The following is a 10,908-nucleotide window of genomic DNA, read 5'->3' as shown; positions in this document are numbered from 1 at the left end:
TGTGTGTGTGTGTGTGTGTGTGTGTGTGTGTGTGTGTGTGTGTGTGTACAGTGAAAGAGTTCACCATCACCAGTACCTTCTGGGAGAAAAGTATTCCTGATATACAAGTATGAGATTCCTGAATAGTGTACGAGTCTTTGCCTTTTTTATTTATTCATTCAAATAGCCACATTTTCTAACATATCATTCATTGTTTTCCCTTATGCTTACCTTGCATTGAAGGGCTCAGAATGAATATATAGATTGATTATCTTCACAATCTGATTCCACGTTATTTCTTCAGACTAATGAGCCATTATTCCTGCTCTTACCCCTGTGTTCCCACAAAAATAGTCTGCTTGCTACTTCTCATAGGTAGCATTCTATCTCCCATCTCCAGGCTTTTGCACAGGCTCTCTCTCATGCCGGAAATGCACTTGCTTCTCACCTTTTCCTGTTAGAATCTGAAATTCCTTTCAAAATTCAGCTTAAATGTCATTTCCTATATGAAGCCCTTCCTGATTGCTTCCAGGTACTAGATCTTTCCCATGCCCAAAAACTATCTTGTATTTATTCTGTGCATATTTTATTTTTCTAATATGTGTACATTGTTATGTCCTTAAGTAGCAATAATAACACATTTTATATTATGTTTTAAGATTTGCAAAGTTGTTTTATGTTTATCTCCATTGATCCTCACAAAAAGTCTGGGAAGTAAGTTTATTTTGAATCACTTTTCATAGATAGGGCTGAAAGAAGTCAGGTGACTTCCCAGGATCACACAAACTACATTGCGTCTGTGGCAGGTTTTGAATTTCAGTCTTCCTGTCTCTAAGTCCAGCTCTCTAACCATTGAGACATCTAGCTGCACTCATATGCTATTGGAATGCAAGCTCAATGCAAGTGAGGGATTGCTTCATCGTTCCCTTTGTCTCCCGGTGCCTAGCACAGCTGCGGACACAGAATAAGTGCTTAATAGAGGCTCATTAATTGGCTACTTGGGGTTGACTTGAGTTGGATGCTCTTAATATGTTATTCATTTTGTCCAATGAGGATTGGCACATAAATTGCGCTTCTATTTCTGGTGGTCTTCATGCTTATGTTTATCATGAGCATTACCAGGCTTCATGACCTAGGGAGGGCCCCATGAAATGTGATATTGTGTTACTTGTGGGTTTACCATGAAGAATATCACCATCTCCTTTATTTCCCTCTCCTAGGTGAACTGGTCAGCAATCTTGCCACTGAAACTACCACCCCTTCATTTTGATTTTCTTATTAATTCTGAGTCTGCCCATACTGATATGGTTCAGTTCTGGTACAAGGATCTACATTTACAGGACCTTGAGTTAAATTAATGTATATTAGCGATCCAAATATATCGCGGTGCTCAGCATCCCCCTGAATACTTCCCCAGATACCACCATCAGGGCTTCCAAAGCAGGAGAAGGGAGTCCACAAAGGGTCTAGAGACCTTGGGTAGTTTTGTTTCATGAGTTGTCTATGGTCATCAAAGAATTAACCCCCTAGAGCCCAGCTTACTGGTGATCAGTCTCTCCATATTTGATTAGTTTGGACCTGAGGCTGCAGAGTAGGCCTTCTGTATTCTACTATGTTATGGAAAGGCTTCTTTTATTTTGTAAGTTCAGAATAAAATATTTTTTTTAAAAAAGAGCATATTTGAAGCCTCTATGAATTGGTGAGCACTTGTGTTCTATTGGCAAAGACTTCAAGACCCCAATTCCCTCCCCCACGAACCCCCACCCCTTGCATTCCAGTGACAATGGGATAGTAGATTAGGACTTTAGGGAGGGAAGACACGTGAAATTGATGGAGGAATGAATCCAAGCAAAAGGCACGCCAGAAAACATACTTTTCTTTCCTCCCCTGACTCTAAGTTGTTTAAGAATTTATTTCTACACATTCTGCAGAGCAGATTTTTATATTCATAATATTAATCACCTGTTAGTTTAATATAGAAGCAATTAAGATAAGTTGATTATCTCTGCTTCACATGCAGGAGAAATATCTGGCCTAGGCCCGAATAAATGTGTGTAACTTCTCTCCATCTAATTCTCGATAAATGCAATATGAGACTTCATCCACATTAATATTGCCATTTTAATGTCCGCCAAGTAATGATGAAGAATGCAAGTACGTTGTGGGAAAATTACATTAAAATAGATTTGGTTACCTTTGCCAACTGAATTAGAAGTCAAAAACATCACTTTAATTCTTCATATTTAGAAACTTACTCTGAAGTTTTTCACCCAAGCAAATTCCATGAAGTTATATTAGGTGAAGGAGAGGGGTGGCCAGAATCTGCCTTTGACAGCTCATGAAGAGCAAATGAGCCTAGGACACAAAAGAAAACTGCAATGAGTAGAAAGCTATAGGAACAGAGTATAGATTTTGAGTAAAAGGAGATAAAATTAGGGCACAAGAAATAGAAGTCAAGATGTAGCAGAAAGGTATGGCCAAGAGCATTGAGTCATAGCCAGATGGGCCTGTCTGATGCCCCAGTGCCCTCAGTAACTGCCCCAACATCCCTCCAAGTTTTCCCTCCCTGTTCTCCAGCTCCCTGGCCAACACTCAAGTTGAAACTCTTATGAATTCCTCTTGTGTGAACTACTGCCATACCCTCCTCACTGGTCTCTGCTTCTAGGTGTCTCCTTTTCTAGCCCATCCTCAACTCAACTGCCAAATAGATATTCCTAAAGAGCTAGTCTTGACTCAGTCCTCACCTATTCAAGAAGTTTCCATGCCTCCCCATTACTTCTGCCATGAAATATGAGTTTCTCCATTTAACATTTTCAAGACCTTGAAATCTGATTCCACTCTGTCTTTCCAGAATCATTTTACATTGTTCACTTTCATGGACTCTGCATTCTAGCCAAATGGAACCATTTAGCGGTCCCCAGACTTGACATTCCATCTCCTTATTCTGCACAAGCTGGCCCCCAAGGCCAAAATGCTGCCATAAAAACTCAGCTCAGGAGGCACATGCTGTATAAGGCCTTAACTGCCCCACCCCATTGTTAGGATTCTGTCCATTCTTTAAAGTTACTTTGACTTTTTTTTTTTTTGTAATTTATATTTACTCATCTGGGTCCATATTGGAACTATCCCCACCCCACCCCCATACTGCACTGAAGTAAAATGCTAGTCCCTTGAAGGACTTTGGGTTTTCTTTTGTCTTTGCATTCCTGTTGACTAGCACTTCATGAGCACTTAATAAATGTCTTTTAAAATTAATCTAATTGAATGAGCTATGAGACCTTGGGCACATTTCTAAAAGTCTCTGGGCTTTCTCACTTTTTTTTTTCATTTGTAAGATAAGTGGGCTCATCTTTTACTTCTTCCCTATTAAGCCATCCTATAATTAAAAAAATATATATATTTGTTTTACAAAACTTCACTCAAAGTTTCAATGACACAGGCCTTCAGATATTTAACTGCCACCTGTGCCATTTTTGGAAAGAAGAATCTCAACCTTGACCCAAGATCAGAGGTGTGACTTTCAATATTCTGTTTGCTGTAGGAAAATTTGTCAAAAGAAAAATAATGTAGAGTCAAACTTTTCAGGATAGTTTTGAAGCTGTCTAGCCCTCTCTACTATCTCACAAAATCCATCAAAACTCCCTTCAGGTAAGCAGAATTATTGATAATGAAACAGTGAATTAATGCAATTAATTGTGACTGTATTTAATAAAGATAGACACACAGGCAGAATAGACAGAAGGACGGACAGATGGCTGGATAGATGGGTGGATAGATATATGTTCTTTCACAAAACCCACAAATTGGAAAATCATTTTACTTTTTTTAGAAATTAATGATTTGGTCAAAGAGCATGCACTGTTTAGTAACTTTTTGTGTATGATTCCAAATTGTTTTCCAAATGGTTTTTACCATTCCAACAACAGTACATTGATGGGCCTGTTTTCCCATAGTCCCTCTAACATATTATTTTCCTTTTTTTTCTGTCTTTGCCACTCTGATAGATGAATATGAAGGAAAATCTCAGAATTGCTTTAATTTTCATTTCACTAATTAGTAATGATTTGGGACTTTTTTTTCATATGGTTATAGATAGCCTGAGTTACTTCCCTTGAGAACTGTCTGTTCATATTTTTAGCCCATTTATCAATTAGGGAATGGTTCTTTTTCTTACAAATTTGAATCAGTTGCTTATTTGTATTGGAAATGAGACCTTTATCAAAGAAACTTGCCAATATAAAGTTTCCAAATTAATTGTTTCCCTTTTCATCTTAGCTTTATTAGATTTGCTTATGCAAAAAAATTATCAATTTTTTTTATTCTGTGATTCTCTCTGTTACTTGTTTGATCAAGACTTTTCTTTTATCTAGAAAGTAGACAGGTATTTTCCCCATATTTCTCCAATTTATTTGTTATGTGACCTTTCATATCTAAGCTTCATAGTCATTTGGAGCTCATCTTGGTAAAAGGTGTGAAGTGTTGGTCTAAATTGAGTTTCTTTCATTGTGCTATCCAATTTTCCCAGCAGTTTTTGTCATAGTGTGAACTTATCCCAGTAGCTGAGATATTTGTATTTATCACACACTAGGATATTAAATATATTTACTTCTTCATGTTATGTAGCTAATATGTTCCCACTGATCAATCTCTCTCTCTTTTTAAACCTGTTATTGCCAAATTATTTTATTAATTACTGCTTTGCAGTATAGTTCAAAGTCTGGCAATGTTAAACCCCCTTTGTTTCCATTTCTCTTCATTATTTCTCTCAAAATTCTTGAATATTTTTTTCCACATGCATTTTGCTATTTTTCTTCAAGTTCTATAAATTAATCATTTGGTAGTTTGATTGGTATGCCATTGAATAAGCAAGTTAATTTAGGTAGCACTGACATTTTTGCTATATTAGGTTAAGTTTACGAGTAAAATTTAGGTCTGATGTTACTCTAAATGGTTGTTTAGGTATTTATATAGTTCTTATGTATATCTTGGAAGGTAAACTTCCAAGTATTTCATATATTATGTAGTCATTTTAAATGGAATTTCACTTTCTATCTCTTCCTTCTAGGTTTTATTAGTACTATATAGAAATGCTGACGAAAGAAAAAAGCAAGGAAGGAAGGAAGGAAGCAAGAAAGGAAGGAAGGGAAGGAAGGAAGGAGGGAAGGAAGGAAGGAGGGAAGGAAGGAGGGAAGGAAGGAGGGAAGGAAGGAGGGAAGGAAGGAAGGAGGGAAGGAAGGAAGGAGGGAAGGAAGGAGGGAGGGAAGGAAGGAGAGCAAGAAGTGGGTTTTCTTCCCTAGTGTATCCCTACTGTACTGATACCTGCCTTCTTTCTCTTCCTTGAACATGACTTTCCATGTCCTGGCTTCATGTATTTGCTGTCCCCTATGCATAAAATTCCCAGCCTCCTCAGCTCTATCTCTCAGTTGCTTTGTCTCCCTACAGAACTCAGCTCTAATGCCTAGCACGGTGTTTGACCCTAGTAGGTGCTTGACTGACTAGAATACTCCCACATACTCTTCATATTGATTTGCCTCAGATCCATGGGAGTAAAAATGTTTAGTTATTCCACTATGAGATATTACAACTCAAAGAAATGATGATGGTTATGCCAAGTCCTTGGTCATAAACACAGTCCCCATGCCCTGAGTTGTTGGCAAACCCTGGCCTGCTCAATGGCATCATTTCCATATCGAGTGAAAGGCAGGGAGTCTTTCGCTGGTAGGATGTCACTGCTTTTTTCCTCATTTAGCTAATGATTTTCTGACCCTAATATAATTGCTTTCACAAATATGATCATGTAATCAGAGCATCTGCCTTATTTACCACTTGGCAAACATATCCATTCACCAATTGTCCAAATCAAAGTTTGGGAAAGGGGCCAATCGGCCTCGAACAGCTGTTGTTGTCCAGTTTTATAAAATCTCCATATCAATATGGATCAAATCTGTCCTCCCGGCTTTTACTCTGTTTGATGTCTTGTCACATCTATTGTATTAGGAATATCAAATTTAAGACAAATAGACAAAGACTAATCCTGACAGCCAACATGGGGGCATTGGAAGAGAGCTAGCCTAGGTTCACATCCTGGCTGTGACACTTAGTAGCATCCTCATCCTTCCTGACCTCTCTACAGCCTTCATTGCTCACCTTTCCCTCTCAATTGTTCTCTCCCAATCAAGTTTTAGTGATACTCTTTTCTCTTGGTTTTCCTCCTCTCTGTCTGGCCATTCCTTCTCAGTCAACTTTGTTGCTTCTTCATCCACATCATACTCACTTACCTAGACTGCCCCCTAAGTTCTATCCTGGCTCTCTTCTCTTCTATCAATTTACTATCTCACTGGGTGATTTCATCAGCTCCCATGGGTACAATTATCATCTCTATGAATATAATTCCCTGATTTACATATCTAGCCTCTCTCAAGCTCTCACATCTCCAGTTGCCTATTGGATATCTCAAAGTGGACATCCTGTGGACATCCCAAACACAACATGTCTGCAGCAGTGTCCATTATCTCCCCCACCCTGCCCAAGAATTCCCTGACCTGAGGAATAAAACATCTCTTTAATTTTTCTGTTAATGTTGAGGGCACCATCATCTTCCCAGTCACCTAGGCTTCCAACCTCAATATCAGTCCTTGATTCCTCATACTCACTGCCTCCATCTACCCAATCTGTTGCTAAGTATTGTCATTTCTACTTTCTCAAGATCTTCTATATACATCCCTACTCTCTACTCACACAACCACAAATCCTACCTTTCTTCCTTCCTTTTTTTCCCTTTCATCAGCATTTCTATACAGTACTAATAAAACCTAGGAGGGGGCAGCTAGGTGGTGCAGTGGATAGAGCACCAGCCCTAGAGTCAGGAGGACCTGAGTTCAAATCCAGCCTCAGGCACATGATACTCACTATCTTTGTGACCCTGGGCAAGTCACTTAACCTCATTGCCCAGCAAAAAACAAACAAACAAAAAAGTAGGAGGAAGAGATAAAAAGAAATTCCATTTAAAATGACTACATTATATATAAAATATTTAGAAGTTTACCTTCCAAGATATACCCAAGAACTATTTAAATATCTTAAACAACTGTTTAGAGTAATGTCAGACCGAAATATTGCTTGTAACCTTAAGCTAATATAACAATGAGGACAAAGGTCCTCATTTCCTTACGTTGAGGGCATGATGATAACCTTCTAACTGGTCTACCTGCCTCAAGTCTCTCCCCACTCCAATCCATCCTCCACTCCACTGCCAAGGTGATTTTCTCAAGTACGGGTCTGACCATCACCCACTATTCATTTAACTCCTAATACATCCAGAATCAGATACAAACTCCATTTGCCATTCCAAGTTCTTCACACCCAGGTCCCTTCCTTCCTTTCCATTCTTCTTACACTTTACTCTTTCCACTTGCTCTCTGATACACTGACACTTGCCTTCTTGGTTTTCCTCAAACATGACACTGCATTGCCTGGATTCACATCTTGGTGTTTGCCGTCTCCCATTAGTGGCCTACCCTGCCTCCTCACCTCTACCTCTTGGTTTCTTTGGTTCCCTTCAAGACCCAGCTCTAATCCCACCTTCTGCAGAGGCCCCACCCCAGACCCTGAAGCTAGTAATGCCTTCTCATCCACCTACTGTGTAAATCTTGCATGTACATGACATTTTTATTCTTTCTACTCCATGGGAGCTCCTTAAAGCAGGGATTGTGTTGTCCTTCTTCATGACCCCAGTGCTTGGCATCATGGCTGTCATATAGAAAGTGCTTAATAAATGTGTGCTGACTGACTTCACTTCGCTGGACCTTCATTAAATGTGTAACATAGGGACAATAATAACCACAATGCATTTCTCTGAATTCAAAAATTCAATTCACTCCAGGAAGTATTTTAGACCATAGAATGTGGTTATAAGGAAAGTTCTTTAGGGTCCTGGATGTGCTATGTAAATATCAGCCACCTTCCAAAATATTTGATACCATCACTGGTATTATCATTATTACTATAATTATCCCATGGACATTAATTTAAGTGAAATCCTAATCTATTGTATTTTTAAAAATTAGAATTTTGATTGATAACAATTTTGACTATAATGTGTTTTCTCCAAAGACAAAGGTTCAAAGTTTTGAAAGCTACCCAAGATGTTGCAATTTTTTAGGTGAGTTCAATCATTTTTCTATATTTATTCCACGCTGAAATATCACCCATGCACAGAAGAAAATTATAGCTTCACACTGGCTTTTTATTTTAGTAAATAGAAAATTTAAAGGGTAACCTGTCTTTAAAAAGAGGTATTTCTCTAATCTTCAACTAAGACGATAGGGTGCTGTGTCTGAAATATAATCACAAGCTCCTTCTCCCATGAAGCCCTGAGGTGTGCGGTAGAGTCACAATTATGCCATTTCTGTGGAAGTCAGCTCTCTTGCCTTCCTGAAATATAATCATCCAGTCACATGTGTTTGCTTCTGAGGCATGTGCAGCACCTTTGTGTTCTTAGTACCCAGGGCCAGCTTCATTTTATTTGTATCCAAGGTGTGATATTTTAATAGGACACAATCTAATATCTAAGAAAATAAGCACAGAGATGGGGGTAGAGAAGGGTCTGAATGGAGAGTAGAGAGTTTCTCTGGGTCATAAGAAAGCATCCAATAAGGAATGGAAACTAGTGTCACCACTTGGGAAAGATGCAAGGAAGTTATGAGAAGAGAACAGTGGTATTAGTCATTCCATCAATGAGTTCAAGCTCCAGGAGCCTTGGAGATAAGATATTCTTTAAATAAAACCAAAAAAAAAATATCACATTGATCCCTATTTTAACATTATGGTCGTTTCCTGATATGATCCCATTCCCAACTCCATGAGATAGTAAAGAGAGAAAACATCTAAGTCAAGCCAGCCAAAGCAACAGCCCTGTTGGAGAGCGCATACATTGCTCCATAGCCCAGCATCTCCATCTCTCCAAGACATGAAGGGATCCACATTCCCTCATGTTGTATCGGGTCATTTGCTGCCCTCATTTGGATCATGAGCTTCTTTTCAGAAATAAGACTGGATTTCACTGTAGGAAATTTGAAGGTCAGGAAGTCATGTTTTGGTAGGGTTCTGGGAGCCCCAAGTGGCCTCCATCAGTAGCCTTTGCTGAACACCAGTGGAGGATGTATACAGAAAGAAGGAACCAAGGAGGATGATTCAATTCTTATGGAAAGTACCATCAGGAGGAGGAGAACTTGTAGTTGATTTTTTTTTGTAGTTTTTTTTTTTTCCTGAATTTCACACCAGTTTATTTTGAGAAGGATAAAAGAACAACTCCATAAAGATCACACTGGGGAGAAAACTGACACAGATAAAAGAGTCGACCATAATAATAAGTCTAAGGTTCTATAGATCAACCATCCCATGTTCCGGACCTAATTAGCTTCAACAGAGTCCATTTCTGAAGATGTTGCTAATCAATGAGACATTCCCTCTTACTCCTTCTTGCAGCCTCATACAGAGTTTCTCGCATGGTATCATGTCCACCAATTCATATTAGGGACTTTGATCAATGGTCTTTGGAGAAAAGGCAAAAATCTGAAGATTTTAAGAGGTATCTCTGAAGAGCTCTGAAGTTCGATTATCCAGATGTCAATCTAGAATTCAATGATCTGTTACCTGAATGAAAAAGACCCCTGGTCAGACAGACAGACAAGCAGACTGACATACAGAAGGGGTAGAGATGAGATGAAAAGAGACAGGTTGGAATGGAATGAGATGGGTCAAAATGAGAGAGCTCGTTTCAATATAACAAAGAAGATTTACTGTTAACAGCAGCAGAGTTCCTTTGGTTAGAATTCCCATAAACAAAATCTAATATATTGGCCTGAGTATTTAGATTTTTGTTTACCTCTCTTGACTACTACTAAAGAAAAGCACCTTCTAAGTGGATTGGCTGGGAGTGGGGACAGCAAGGAAAACCCTAAAGTACTAGACATCATCACCAACTGAAGCCCAGTCAATTAAAAACCAGAGTTAAACTGTCCGGGAGATTGGGCCAAGGGAGGGGGAGCTAAATACCTTGGAAAATAAAATCCCATTCACAGGACACCACTTCCAAGGATATTTACAGGTGTGTCCCTCCTTTCAGAAGTTCCTAGAGGTGCTGATTCATTCTTGCAAAAGAGATACAGATACACTAGGAACAGCTAGGTGGTGCAATGGATAGAGCACTGGCCCTGAAGTCAGGAGGACCTGAGTTCAAACTTGGTCTCAGACACTTGACATTTACTATGTGACCCTGAGCAAGTCACTTAACCCTGATTACCTCGCAAAAAAAAAGATACACTAGCAGTAATTGTGCTTGTTACACAGTCATCTTCACCATACAAAATGATTCCTGTCCTTTGAAAAGCCAGTTCTAATCAGACTTTTAAAAGAGGATGTAATTTACAAGAAGTTGCTGTATTCTTGATATTTCAGGACAGTTTATTGTGCAGAAGGAAGGAGGATGGGAGCTCATAGTGATGCAGCCACCAAGAGTGATAAGTGAGGAACCCACGCCCAGTCGGAGACTGGTTTAAGGTCCTCCGTCGCTGCTCTGAGCTGGGAGCTTCACCTCCTCTACCTCCTCTCAACACACCACTGCCACCCGCTGCTAACACCAAGGGTCCACGGAGGATCTCTCTGGGTACAAAGGCTCCTACCTTCTCAAAGCAAATCAATTCAGCCCAATTCAACTCAATGTACCAACATTAAAAGCCTGTCCTTGTGCTGGAAGGCCCTAGGAATGCAAAGACAAAAACATTTTCTGTCTTCAAGGAGTTTACCTTCAATTCATTCACTTCTCCGTCTTAAGTCTGGGGAAATTGGGTCTCTCATGTCATGGGCTTTGGGAGACTCCTCACTGTGGAATCTGCAGGAACCTAGATCCACAAGACCCCGTACCAAAGT

This window comes from Vombatus ursinus, unplaced genomic scaffold (genome assembly GCF_900497805.2).
Source record: "Vombatus ursinus unplaced genomic scaffold, bare-nosed wombat genome assembly UNPS02014845.1, whole genome shotgun sequence".
NCBI classification, from domain to species: domain Eukaryota; kingdom Metazoa; phylum Chordata; class Mammalia; order Diprotodontia; family Vombatidae; genus Vombatus; species Vombatus ursinus.
Note: the sequence above shows the minus strand (reverse complement) of the source record.